Consider the following 15,457-nt stretch of genomic DNA (forward strand, 5'->3'; position numbering starts at 1 on the left):
GATTAAAACTCCGTTAATTTAGAGAGTTAAAAGAATATACACTGTATACAAGTATGTATGTATATGCCTGATATATAGAATACAGATATTTTATATTCTATTCTATATGGTTGTATATTATATATGTAATGTATAAAGTAATATATAATATATTTTCTATATATTTCCCCCTCTCAAACACGTGACAGACACAATCCCATTTCTGTTAATTAAGAGATATATATTCTATTAATTCAGGCAGTTAAAATTGCACACTGTGTAAGCATATATGGTTTTTCATACATATATTCTAATATTTGTGTATATAAATATACGACTGATAATATATTTATGTATGTGTCAGTGTGTGTTGCAAATATTGAACATGTGACTGGCAAAATCCTGTTTCTGAAGGCACTGGGATCGGATTTCATCAGATTCTGCTGAGCACCAGGTTTCTGTATTTCCTGAAAGAATGGAATCTCACCTGTGATTTACTCATGACTTTACCACTTATGAGTAAGACAGTATTCCAAAGCTCAAACTCATAAAATCTTCAGAGCAGACCATTCTGCATGCCTCTATAGCAAAGCATGTCTTTCTTGCCTTCCAATAAAACCAAAGCAGGAAGCAGGATTTATTTTTTCCACGAATTTGTCAGTGGCTACTGTTTCTGTAGGGTGTTAAAGTTCAGAATCACTTAGCTGAATATCTGCAGTTGTCATTTATCTTCAGAACCTGAAAAAAGGGCACTAAGCCTGTGGTTTTAATGACAGATTTTAAGACATGATATAAATAAAAAAATGTTTTTATTTATTTACAATTCAGTCAGGAAAACATGTTTTAATATCAAACCAGTATACACACCATCTAACTCTCTAGCTCGATGCAATACCTTCATATCTTCTTTTATTTGTTTTATTAGATTCCCTGATATTGGAGAAACACATAAATATTGCCAGTTCTGAGGACATTTCCTTTATATGGAAAAGGAATACAAAAAGAAAATGGCCTTTCATTTTTGAATCTCCTTGTCCCAGTCAGACTACCCACAAGAAGAGAAGTCTAACCCTCAGGTGAAGTTGATAGCACTATTTATTATAAATAATAAATTTAATTCAGTCTAAAATTACAAGATCTGTAATGGTACTTGCATGCCTCATTTTATGACCTTTTCTGTAGATGAAGAAACCTTTCTGAAAAATACAGTTATGAAAGCATCAATACCTGCTCTCCTAGGATCCTTTCTAGTTATCTACCTGCAGGATGCTGCACTGAACTGAGACTTAGCTTCAGTAGTGTCAAGCATTGGCAAGAGCAAGCTGTCCCATCAGCCCTTTTCTCTAATACCACCTCATAATTCTGATCTATGTTGGAATCCATACCCCCATCCAATAACACAGCCAAAATACACTGTAGAATCGGCAACTGAGCTGTTGTGCAACAGCCCTGCAGGTGCACCAGCCGCCAGACCAATGTTTGGAAATTTGTGAGAGGCCTGAGGAATTTGACTTTGCCATAAGAGGGGAAGGAAGACTTTGAGTGGGAAAAGACTGAGTCATACAGAAGTGGAGGAAGGTCCCTTCTCATGGAAAATGTTCCTCATTGCTGCCCTGTTCATTACAGGCAGTGAAGGATGACAGAACACGGCTGCTGAATTCTGGCAGGGACAAGAGAGATGCTCCAGCACCCAGGTCATGTTCTTTCACCCACACATGGGGAAAACAGACACTTCCTTGGGGCACCATCCAGATATTTGCCACTATTTGTCCTCTTACTCTCCTCAACTCAAAAGGGCACAGACAGCATAAATCCTTCTAGCTCTGACACTGCTCTGGGTCTGGTTAATAGGCTAAGTCTCTTTTTATATTAAGAAAATGAGAAGCTGGTAAATGGGAATAAAAAAAACTGGGGGGAAGATGTCATTAATCTTGAACCTGGAGACTTACATGCCAGTAAAAGGGAAATAACACATTGACACAGACCCCAAAACACTGAGAAAATAAAGAAGATGGGAATTGGGATTAATCTTTAGAGACGATAGTATATTATTACACCAAACTAATATATATAATGGATGGATTGTATAGGTAAGAATATCCACCATTTGAATAGGAATTGCCTTTACAGAACAGAATGATGCAGCAGAGGAGTGGACCCTATTTGACTCTGGACCTAGCTGAAATGGTTGCAGTGGGGCTCAGCATGGTATGAGGTACTGAAGTGCTTGTGAAGATTCTGTCGATATTTTGACACATGCCGCTTTTCATCGCCACCAGCCCTGGTCCCACAGATGCTGAGGGTTTCACCACGGGTGGGAGGTCTTTGAATCCAGGGAGAGCTTTGCCTAAGACAGCAGAATGGGGTATGATATTCCTATTACCTGTGCCTCACCCAGGCAGGCTGTGTGAGAGCAGCAGCAGCTTCACTCCCCTCCTCTGCCCCTCGCACCGTGCCCAGCCCTGCAGGTATCTGTGCAAGAAGCAGCTTCTCCTGAAGCCATGTCTGGGCACCTCACCACACAGAGAAAAATATCCTAGAGCTTCAGTGCTGCCCAAGAAGGGAAGGGAGGGGGCTCCGGGAGGGCTGTAGAGGAGACGTGAAGGTGTGTTCCTGGCGCCGCGCTGTCTCGTCATGGCTCCGCGCCTGACAGCTCAATGCATCTGCTTCCACTTGAGAACAATTTTCTGTCAGGTCGCTCCGCACCATTTCAGTGACAGCACGAACAGAAAGCACGTACGCCGCACTTGCCTGATTCCAGCTGATCCACAGGGGAGCTTCCCGCAGTGCCCCCAGCGCTGTGCCCTGCCATCTGCGCCCGGGGCACTTTCATCTCCCTAATTCCGCTCGCAGGCATCGTCTGTTCTACCAGATACAGCGCTAACAGCATTTCACCTGACAAAGTGCATGTTACTTCATACATCAAGATGCTAACTCACATGATTCAGCTTGCTTACCTTTTAATCCGTTTATTGATTATTACTGGGAATTGCTACCAGAGCGAGGGACTGCCCAGGGTACCCACAGAGCGCTGCTTGGGAAAGGGAGGCATCGGCAGATACACCACACGAGTTTGCAGCAGCTTGAGTGGTTCATAGAGGTGTTAGGACAGTTTAGTTTTACTTTTGTTGGAGCAGGCACTGGGATTTTCTCATTGTTAAGCATGGCTTTGAGTTCCGGGATTGTACGTTGTCTGTGTTTATTAATCCAGCTTTATCTTTTTAGTAAGAAAGATCAATCTATTGCCATTACAAAATTTTTGCTTCCACAATAAAAAGAAAAATAAGTAATTTGGAAAAAAATTAGGATTTTCACTGTATCATAAATTTAGCTTCATATTCTAGGGATTCCCTAAAAAGCATGAAGTCATATTTTCATGCCTGATGTTCTGACCTTTCTTGGACACCAGAGAAGCATTCTGGAATGTTAACATGACTATTTAAGTATCTGGATTCCCTACAAGAAATGTTATAAGTCTTCTCTGTTAGATATGATCAAAAATCAAAATGGCTGGAGGGAAAATCAAAAATACATCAATAAATATTTGTCCGTAATTTTCATTTCTGTTCTGGTTTGACAGACAATTTAAACAATTTCAATCAATTGCTGATGTTTTATTTTGATGGAAATTAGCCCTGTGCAGAGAAGTTTACTCTTGCATACTTCTTAAGCTTTCCCTGACACAGTCCATATTGCAGTATTATAAAATCTGTGCTCATTGTTCAGAATACAAGTATTAATTTCACCATTCTTCTTAGTAAGTTCTCCAAAACAGCCAAAGATTTTTCCAGTTTTCCCCAAAAGTATTTTCCCCTAAGGCACAGGAGTCTTAAACACAGACCACCTTCCTGAAATACATTAGTGTGTTACTAAAATAAATTTGTTTAAAAATCTAGTATTTCCATTAGAAAAAGGAAGAAAGTTTCTTGGCTATATCAGGCAAAGAGATGGTTCCTCTTGACATCCGCAGCTGTATGGGAATCACAATTACACAAGGAAAGCCTGTGCCTCTAGTACATGCAATGTTATGTTCCAGGAGTTAAGTGAAAATATACACCACAGAGGGGACATGGATTTTTATTTTTTTTTTAACTTGTGTAGAAGTAGCCTCGTTGAAGATTTAAGGATTATAAAATACCAACATGCTTGATTGAGAATGGTTTTCTTTGGTTGCTCACTTACATGCATTATGTTAACAATCATTTCTCAAAACCTATTCCATTAGGGGTTTGACTGTTTTTATAAGGGCTGTGTCATCAGGGCCTTGGCTGAATAACTCTGTCTCTAAATCCATTAATTAGTGAATGACTATTCAACTATCAAATGATTTATTATCTGAAATCAATATTCCATTGAGGATGTGTTTTTCCATAGACCTTTCCAGGACTGCTTAGCAACCATCCCCATAAACCAAGTCCACCAGAGGCATTATACCTTACTCATGTGGGCACTTTAATTGCAGCAATTTAGCTCTGCAGGTCTGAGCTTTGGTTAGCCATTTTAAGGCCCTTGCTCTGTTAGCTGTTGTGTCTGCACTACTTGTTTTATTTAATTGGAAAGAGCTGAGAAAGGGGACAGGTACCTTCAGCCACCAAATATTCCAGGACTCCAGGAATGGTGGAAGCAGCAGATTGCCTGGCTATAGAACATGAGGGAAGGAGCACAGCCATTTTTTCAATCTTCAAAAGCAGCCCCATAAAGGAAGTGCTGAATTCAGAGTGATGAACTCTGCTTTTCTGGGGTCTCCACACTCAGCATCAGTCACAGCACCAGTCACAGTTATTCCAGGGTGAAGCCCTGAGGGAGCGCCGTGTTGCTGCTTCTGTGCATTACAGGCAACCACCTCCCCAAAGCCAGGGCTAATCTGGGTATCAGAGTAATTGCACCCATGTGAACGCTCTCCTGAAGGCTTTTCCTAAAGCTTTCCCCAGCCAGCAGGTGTGTACACAGCACTCTGCTCACCATGAGTAAGCATCTCTAGCAGATTCAGCCAAGAAGCTCTGGAGAGATTTTTGTGCCTCATATCAAATAACAGAGAGGTTTTAGCAGCGCTTCAGGGCATCAGAATTAAATATCCTCCCAAAGAACAAAAAAGGGACCTGTCATAAACTACTGCAGGAGAGCTAAGTGATGTTTCTATCTCCAGAGGGACTTATATAACCCAGGAAGACTAATAACCCATGAAGTTAATTTCTGCTGTTACTTCAAAGTAAAGTGTCCTTCTGCTCATAAGACAGGCAAAATCAAGAGGAGTTGCCCAGAGAGTGGTTGTACTGTTTCTTTTTATTATTTCTGTTTCAGGTGATCTGAATATGACTGAAAAATTACATTGTTGGGCAGATTTCAGCAGATTTGCTGAAAATCTAGAATTTGAGATGACAGGCTGGCCTCCTTCTCTTAAGGCTTAGAACAATCTAATTGTTTAATAGCTAAACAACATGTTTAATGTTTAAACAGTAAATCCCCTCTTTAGCTCACTCTGCACCAGGACACTTAGTCATTGAATGATTTCTGGGGCTGTGTCCCCACGCTGGCTGTCAAAAGTAGCCACTGTTCTCAAGTTTAGCACCTGTCACAGCCATGAATACAGAAATACTAATTTAAATGTTTAACTTCGGGGCAAAAAAAGTTAATGACTAAAAGAACGCCTCCAGTTTTAACCTTACAGTGCCATCAACAACAATGAGAATTTTCCTTTGAAAGCAGAGTTTGATAGATCATGGCAGATATGATAAACATATTTCCTAATGCTTTTCCATGAGTTCAAGTATTGAACTTGGAGGCTGAAGTGATTCCTTTAGTGCTGCAGCCCATATTTACAACTCTGACAACCTTTGAAGCATAGAGGTGTAACCTCTGTTTGCAAAGGGCAAGGTAAAGGCTGACCCGGTCCTGCTAAGCTACATTTCCGACTCAGTCTTTGCCACTGGATTAATGGCGCAAGTGTGTTGAACAAGGGCTGCTTTCAAAAATGCTGGCGCGTTATGGATTTTTTCCCTGAAGAAGTTTCATTTTTTAAAAACGGTTACAATGTTTCTCAAGCAGTTCTGAAGCAAGCAAAAAATGTGTCGAGGCTGTGCTCTGTCTTGAAGGAAATAAACTACCACCTTATCCTCAGTTAAGCACAGCCTAAACTCTGCTTCCCCTTTCACTGACACGAGCTGGTTTGAATAGGTATTGGTGGTCACATTTAGGCCCGTGATAAGAACTTTTCTAAGAGGACTCAGATCTGAAGCAGGAGTCCAGAAATATCTTCTGGGATGCCTACAGAATGCCATCCTGTGGCAGCGACGAAGGCCAGTTGATGACAGTAGATGGAACAGCATTAATATGTGGTATAGGGAGCTGTTCATCCTATGGCCCCTTTCTCATCTGTATCTTATTTCTGACACCCTCTTGTTTCGCCTCCTTATCCCAAGAACCCACCTGCCAAATACAAATAAATGCAGCCAATGTTTCCTCACCATCACCAGCTACAAGGAACAATCCTTTAGCAAAGGTGTAAAAAACTACCTTAGATTCTCTGCAAACCTCAAAGCTGACTCTGTCTTGAGTGATGCTGTATGTATCCCACCGGAGCCAGGGAAGTGTTCCTGGCAGCTGAAGTAGCCCCAACACAAAGAAGGTGTTTTGCAGTTGGAAATTGCACTGGAATTGCACTGAAAGGTAGTTTGTGAATTTCTTCAATGGTCTGCCAATGAATTGTCTGTACACTGATACCGTGTATGCAGGACTTAAATAGTAAGCATTTGCTAACTAGAGAAAAAATTAACCTAGAATACGTGGTAATTTTTATAGACTATATATAACTTTCTGTTAGGATTCAGAAAGACGAATTTCAATAATTGGTTAATTCCATTTTATCACTGGCTTGTCTTTTGTTTATCTCTACCCAGTTTTCCATTAATTACTTCTCTTTATCCAGCTTACCCACTGAAGTCAATTAGCCATTGCTTGCATCTCTTATGTCACTATATTTTCACTGCAGAAGGTTCCTAAATGCTTGTGGAATCTTTCAGTGCTTATCTCAGCTGCTTGGCTCTATGACCAAAAGGCAGCTGGTGTGAACTTAGGTTTTCCACTTGATTTGGTTGAGTTTGGCTTTAGATTTTACACAGAATGTTATGTGTGGTTTGTTCTCAATAAAAACTAGTCCAGTTCATTGTTCCTGTGATTCATCTGTAAAAATAAATCTTCTTCACCTAATCCCATCCTTGGGAAAGTTAGCACAAAACAATCAGGTAAGAAATTAAAGAAAATCGTTTATTTATTCATTAGTAAGACATATCATGGGAAAGCCCATCCTTCCCACTGCTCCTTAAAGAAGAGGCATGTTTGGTAGAACAGTCAGTGAGGCTGTTAGAAGAAAGCCTCTAAATCAAAGACACCCTAAATTTAGAGTCAAAAGGACTACAGCTGTTAAATTCTGCCTTTGCACTCCAGAGATAAAGGGTATGACATTCAGCTGCACAAGAAACCCTCCCCAGCCTACAGCCTGGATTTTAGCACTTCCAAAGTAGAACAGCATCAGTGTGTGGGGTTAAGAGAGCGGAGCTGCAGTGCTTAGAGCATGCAGCAGCCAGGCATCAATTTTTTTATTTTTTCCCTAGAAAGAGCCTTCTCATTATTTCAAAGTTAGTATTATTGAACCATACAACTCATTTAACAGTATCAAGAAATAGGTACAACATGTTCATTATCAGAGTTTTTCAAATGAAAAAAAAAAAAATAATAGGACAAATTTGTGATATTATAAAACTTCTCAAAGGATTTATTTGGCATTTTAAACAGGGAAGATGCATACAGGAGCTTTCAGGAATGGAAAATGTGGACACTTCTTTGGAAAGCTTTGAGAAGAGTGGAATTTTTTATTTGCAAACTAATGGTTGCTCACTGGTACAGAAACAAACTGGATACATTGGCATAATGAGGAAGATGTCAGATTTCTTTGTCTCAGTGAAATTATTTCAGTTAACTTTCTCAGCATTTGACAAACTTTTTAAATGCAAGATATACATACCACTGAAAAGATCTGATGAACATTTTCAGTATTGAAAATCCTTTGGTAATCACAGTATCACTGGCTCCCATACCCTCTTCAACTATCTATACCCTGGTTTTGATTATTCTCAAATGCTAATAGTATAGTAGAGAACAAATTTACTGCTTCTTCAATGACTTACAGCCTCTTTTCCTTTTATATCTATTTAGTATCAATACATTTACACACAAACACACATGAACATATACATGCAGATATGAGTATAATTTTATTTATATTTTATATATCCTCCATGTAATTAGCTCTAATAAGCAGTCCTATATTTGAGATTATTTTTCCCTTTTTTCATGAATGCAGATCTTGCAAATAGAATCTGCTCCTGAATTTATAAATAATTTCAGCTAGGCATAAATACTTAAATGTTAAGAGTTCTCTACTTAATTGCAAGCATTTAAAAGCCATAAAAAAGCAGTAGTATTTGATCCCACAACTACATTTGGTCAGCAAAATGTGAATATATTTTTAATCAGAGAAAAGGCTGCACAGGGAAAAAAAAAACAGCAAACAAGCAAACAAAAAACCCTAGGAAGTAAAAGGAAAAAAAAGCAAAAACAACCAAACAAAAAAAACCCCAACAAACAAGAAACTACACCCTGAAGAAAACCATCCTAAATACCCAAGCAGAAAAGTGCAGAGGAATGGTAAACGGTGTTCAATGCCTACAACAAACAAATCTACTCATAGAAGCCATGTTAGGAGAGCATTACTTTATTGAGAAGACTGTACTTTCCTTGTAATTTAACCTGCCTCTGATTACTTTCTTATGCAACAGTCTCTCTCGGAATGTTGCGTCATGGAAAGAAAAGGTGGAGCAGTTACATTCACAGTCATTAACTACCGGTATTTTTTTAACTCCTCCTGCATGACATTCTGTCTATACCTTCTGAGGAAGGAACACACTGCCAAAATACAGAATTAAACAAAATTTCTTACATCATTTGAAACAAGGTTTATCACTTGATACCTAGAAATAAGTACATCAAATCCTGTTTTCCATGTGCAGGTGCCGTGGGAAATGCCGGTTCTGAGGAGAGGAGCAGAGGCTGTATATCTGCCCTGTGCGATTAGCCTCTGCTTGTCTTGTGGTGAAGTAAAGTTGTCACATAAGCGGTATGGATCTCATCTCAGCTGGACCAGCATGTTGGTGCCAGTCCTGTAATGGCAGCAAACGCCCTCCCACAGTGTTTGAAATAAACTGGAGCAGAAAGACCTTAGAGAGGAAAGAGGAATCTGTCTGACCTGTGTTTTCTAATGCAGAAATAAGTACCTTGAAACTCGAAGACGTGTGAAGTCCAGTAGTGAGGAGCTAACAAATTTTTGATCCTGCATGCAGTCCAGTCCTAGCAGCAGGATTCCCAGACTAGCTCAGTACCACACACATGTGACCATAAGCATTCTTAAGGCAAAATAGATGGGTTTCTTAAATGAATATGGGCATGGAGCTCATGATACAGATGATGTTACAGCTGCTCTGATTCTAGATACTGCATTTTTAGAGCCCATGCAAGTATTTTGGAACAGAACTAGAGTAAAATGTATCAGAGTGTTTTTAACAACTGCTCTCAAGTTCAGACCTAGCATCACATAAAATGTGTTCGGATGCTGGTCCAAAAAAGACCAAAATCCCTTAAACCCCCTTCAACTCCTTAGGAAAATATAATCATAATTTTTTTTTTTAGGGTGCCTCATCTGTCCTGTAGCAATGGCACCTTGGGATCTATTTAGGGCTTCTGAAAAGCAGCAGCAGGCACTTCAAAAAGGCCTTCCTGGGCTACCCAGGCCCATCAATCACTGCTTGTAGATGCTGCCTCCTATAACTGAGCACAAAAGATGCCCCACCTTAATAAGATGGGCACACATCTGAAGACAAATGTGGTGGATTCAAATCCCACATTTTCCCACAGCTACTACTAAAATATCACAGGCCAGCCTAGGAAGGGGGCCTCCTCCTTCATGGCTCATTGCATGTACCTCTTTTCCTGAAGTTTTTCTTAAAATGCTGGGAAGGAATATGAGTTTTGACCCTTGCTAAGAAACTTCTAGGTGTGTGCATTGTCCAGTATTTTCCAGCTGTCTACTCACTAGAGGGGAATCGTAGATGAGGATTTAGAGTAGATGACCTTCAGAGATCCCTCCTCAACAATCCTGTGATTCCATGATGATAAGGGATTTTACCTATCACCTTCGTAGGGGTTGCCTCTCTGGGGGGATTAGATGAAGCCTTCTCTCCTGGGATTGGGACTCAGGATTCTCTCACCTGTATCACACTAAAACAGGATGAACAGAGAGATACAAATTGCCAAAATCACAAGGGTCAAACAAATGGCAGATCCAAAGATGCAGTTTTTGGAAACAGGCATAATTGTTATGATTCAGAGCTGGCACTGAGCAGAGAAGTTGGCTTCCAGCTCAGGAGGTCACTCAAATTCTGGGTTTGAACTGTCCAGCTTACCCTGAGAAATCATACCCAAATGCTTCTGTGTAAGGCCAAAACCAGAAAGTATGTAAGTCTCCTCACTGCAGAAAATCAAGCAATTGACCAAACTAGCAATTACTGCAGGATCCAGATAATCTCTACATACAGAGAGGAGAAGTTTGGGGCTGTTTGAAGAGAAAATCCTGCTTTTTTGAATTCATTTGCAAAAAAATTACAAATCCAAATATGATTTCACCCTACATTGTGCTATTGCCAGTGTGGAGATTTTTTGGTTATAGATAAGGATCAGCCAGGGTTTATTGCAAAGTTTATTTTGTAGTAAGCCTGTAGCAGCAATTAAAGTTCCAAAACAGTTTTCACATACTAGTAATTTAAAGAAAAGTACATCTCTGAAGATGTAATTTTCCATTTTTAATCTCTATCCAAAGATATTCATTAACTTTGAGCAAATTCCTGTCAAACAGTTATAATTGTATGAAAAAGATACTTTTGTAGATGTAAAAAAAGATGACTGCTGACTTTTTTCCTTTTTCTTCTATAAGATAAGCCAAAAGAGATGACCTCTAAAGACTGGTACATAAATAACAGCTCAGAACTTGTTCATAAATGCAATATAAAATTAAACTGGAAAAGAACTAAATTATAAATCCTGAATGCTGGGTAATAAGAATGCACAGTAGAAAACAGCAATAAGATATTTTGATTCCTTTCAAGCCACAACCTGGTTCTTAAAATGATACCTGAGGTCACAAAGCTAATACATATCGAAGCTCAGGTTTACCTCAGATGTCAGAGTATAGGTGATTTCAGCCTCAGTACAAAAGTTGTAACTATGTACAATATTAGAAAAGTTCCTTTTATAATTATGTCAAGCAATCTAAAAAAAAAAAAAATCTTACCACAAATTAGGATAACACTTTGCAGAAAAAAAATATTCTTTATACAGAATGCTTCTATGTGCTTTTCCAACATACAATTAATTTACTTAATACATAAACTCCTCCAGGAATAGTCTTTTCTAGGTTTATATTTAGCATAGTGAACTGGTAACATGTAGAAGTCTGTGTAGGATGATGATATATTGAGGCAAAGAAATCTTTGATTTAAGATACCACCCAGCTATACCTCATATCCTGACCACTGTGCACAAGAATTTTCCAGACTCATGCAGAGACAAAATCCAGACATAATTTCCCAGCAGTCAATGAAGATCTTCAGCAGGATAATTAATTATATATAGAAGATACATCAATACTTCCTTCATGTCTGGCAGCATGTAGTTCTCAAAGAGGCAGCTATAAATATTTGGCTTTACTCTGAAATTTGTATAAAGACACCATTTATGGCATCTGTAACATATGCAAACTGGGAGAGGTTTTAATTCCTTACACTTTGTGTATCTTGATATTCTTAGACTGGCAGACCAAGTACACAATTAATAGCTAGTTAATGATGTGCTAGTGCACTTATTTTGGGTTTATATTTATCTATAAAATAGATAAATCAATATATCAAAACAAGGTATTTCTTTATGTACATTTTCTAGTATTTTTTTATAAAAACCAGAATGTACTTGGTATTTTTCTCTCCTTACACTTGCAGAAATCATTCTCTACAAATCTTGAATGAGAAAACCATAGCAGATACCAGTATAATATCATTAGCAGCATCAATTTGTCTCTTGTGAAAAGGATGTTTTAGGCACAGCAGTAGTTCTGTAAGATATACTAAAAAAAAAACAACTTATGAGGCTCTGGTAGAGGCATTATCAAACTGAAATACCTGAACTGGGAAGAATTCCATCTTGGTGATCATAATCAGATCTACCATAACACCTGACACTGAAGGAAACCGATACCAATTTTTATCACTGTGGCTCGTGGAAAAAACAAACAATGTGGGTACCAATTGTTTACTGGGCAGTCAGAACCATGAAATAACTTTAAAAGCACAAAGCTCTGCCCCTCATTTATGTCTTTGTTTAATACTGAGTAGTCCTTAGCAAAGGACCAAGTGTGAAAAAATTAAGGACATACTGCTCCTATTTCCACAAACTACTTAGCTCTTGGTGGAAGCTTTCTTATTGATTTCAATAACTTTATTCACATGGGATGAATCCTTAAATGCTTGGTTCTAATGAGACTCCTCCCAACCTTGAAGTTAAGCATTAAGGTCCAGATCCTTGTGGGTATTACATGTTTAATTATTTTCCTGTATCAGAACTAGCAAATAAAGACAGGTTCCAAATTCTTGGTCATAAAGGCATGACAGTTCCTAGATATTTCTTTCTTCCACAGGCAGCCTGCCAACTGGAAAGCTTCTTTGCCTCAAAACTTCAAGAATACCATGTGTCAGTCTGGCATGGGGAACAGGTCACTAAATTCAGATCACGTAATACATAGAGGCTCGATGTTTTCTTTTGGCGATATAAACTCCTGGAATGCACTATAGCACTGCAAAAACTCCACATCTCTCTTCTGTGTTATGTCCTCTGTCTTTATGCCAATGGGTTTTAATCCCACACAGAAGAAAAAAAAAAAAAAAAAAAGAAACAAAAAAACCTTATCAAATTTTCTAAAAATAATTTAAAAAAAGCAACTACCCTGATATGGTTTCTGACTTCAGTGGGTGTTAGGTGTGGGTGGTCAGTCTTTTTCATATTCAGTTTGAAAGTTGTTTCTTCTTAGCAACGCTTACATTTTGTTCTATTGATTTACAGCAGAGGATTTGAATATGTCACCTTTCCTTTTTGTCTCTTTAAACACATTGCTTAATTCCATCAACAGAGGTCACTGCAGCTCCTTTCCTCTTTGGTGAAAGCATTCCTCTTCCAGCAGATAAAGCATAATTAATGATATAGTCTATCAGAAGTTTAGTTTATCCATTATTTTAGAGACAGAAAAATTAGTACAGGAAAATTTGCACATAGTAGAAAGTTAAAACCGAACAAATCAAAACAAACTAAAACAAAACCCCACCAATAACAACAACAATAATAATCAAATGAGCTCGTTTGAGCTTTGGAACTTAACCTAATTCACGCAAACTTGCTTATATGAAGTTTTGAGCTTGGTCACTACATCTATCTTTCTTTACATTACCTAGGAACGAGACATGCACATCTGATCTTGAGCTATTCTATCAGTTCTATCTGTTCTGCAGTTCTTGGTAAATTGGTATCAGGCATTTCTACACTATGGAAAAATAAGAAAAAACCTCCTGAAAAAGCTCCTTCAAATTGCTAAGACTTTTGTCAGCATCATCACTTTCATTTGAATCTATGTTTGCCTGCTTATGAAAACGATGAGGAATGATTTTGGACTATTTATCATTAGGCAGAACTCAAGCCAAAGGGTCCATCTGAGGCTGCAGTAATGTGAACTTTGCAATTTTCTATCACTAAAGCCATTACAGCTGACAGAGCCAAATACATTTGCAGACAGAGAGTCTTAGAAATGGAGAGAATGTGGGAGTTGCACACAGTCACACAGTGAGACACTGTTAAATATATATATATATATATATATATTTATATTTATATCTGTGTATATGTGCTTTATGTGTACATGTAGAAATAGCTTAATTTATTGAAGAGAAAAAGAAGATTTGTCTCAAAGACAAAGCAGTCATAATGCCTTTCTTTGAAAGGACACTTTTCTTTCATAAGTGCCAAAAGGATCAGGTCAGTGGAATACTAGCTCAGGCACAGTAAGCTGCATCCATATGCTCACCACAAAGGTGTCTGCACATGGGGGATGTGTCTAAGGAATCACTGGAGTCAGTGGAGGCAGAGCTGTTTCTCAGGTCACTGCAAGGTTGCCATCCACATGTTCATAGGGTTTATGCGCTAAGTGCCATTGGCTGCCTTGAGCAGGTCTCCAACAATTTCAGCCCCAGGAGTTCTGTCCAGCGGCCCTAAAGGTGACCTGAGGGGCCTCTCTAAGCTCTGATCCAGGGAGCAAAGTGCTTCTGTGGTTCCTCTGCCAAATGTGGCATCTGTGTATGCCTTAGTCCTGAGTGTCTTTAGCCCTAAGAAATTTGTCCTAGTTCTAACACCTCTGCTAAACATCTCCAGCTTCCCATCCCCATCAGACCAAAATGGAAGAAGAGCAGCTTCCAAGAGTTTCTATTTTCCAAGAAAAAAGTGTATTTGCCATATTATATTCATTTCCGTGTCACCAGTGTCCTAGTTTAGGGCAAATTAGGAAGGAAAACTCCAAATGGGGATTTCCCCAGGGAAATGCCCCTCCCCACCAACTGGTTTGGGAAAAGAAAAAAAAAAAAATTCCTTGGAGAGAAGTGGAAAAAGCTGTTTATTTAACAGAAATTGAGTAATATTAAATAATAAAACCTCTTGCTGTTCCATGGGATGGCAAATCTAGGAAGAAAAAAGTCCTTTTCATGTGGTGTAGCTCGGCTCGCTCAGGTTCTTATCAGTCCCTCTGGCGCTGGAAAGTGCCGAGGCCCAGGCCCCGGTGGGCCATAGGCGTGAGCTCCTGGGGTTTGGCTGGGTGTTCAGTCCAGAGCAGGCTTGCACAGATCCAAGAAAATTGGGAAAAAAAAAAACAAACAAAGGTCCAGGGAACTCCTCTGCCTCAGCTAGCTAGAACTAACTAAAAGCCAGAGAGAAGCTCTATCCCGCTGTCTGTCCGTGTTGCAGACACCACAGTCCAGGAGCGGGATGTGGGGGAGTGATGTTTTTCCTTAACACAAACTGCGCGCTTCTTCTTCCCCCTCTCTTGCTCTCAAAGGCAGTCTTAAAGGTGCAGAACTTAATATATAACATAAACCAGACGATTGGGGATACCAGTATCATAAAGTCACCCCAGGACACACCAGCTTTTGGAACTAAGCAAAATATACAGAACATATATAGTTTTTCTGAAAGGAACAACAGTGAATGTACAGGGAAAAAAATTATCCTAATTATCTTAAGTATGGCAAAATTTTATGGCATGTTTTAGGACAGTGAGTGTTGG

The sequence above is a fragment of the Pseudopodoces humilis genome, chromosome 2 (assembly GCF_049639895.1).
Source record: "Pseudopodoces humilis isolate 2021_Gansu_Grassland_sample_001 chromosome 2, ASM4963989v1, whole genome shotgun sequence".
Lineage (NCBI taxonomy): Eukaryota > Metazoa > Chordata > Aves > Passeriformes > Paridae > Pseudopodoces > Pseudopodoces humilis.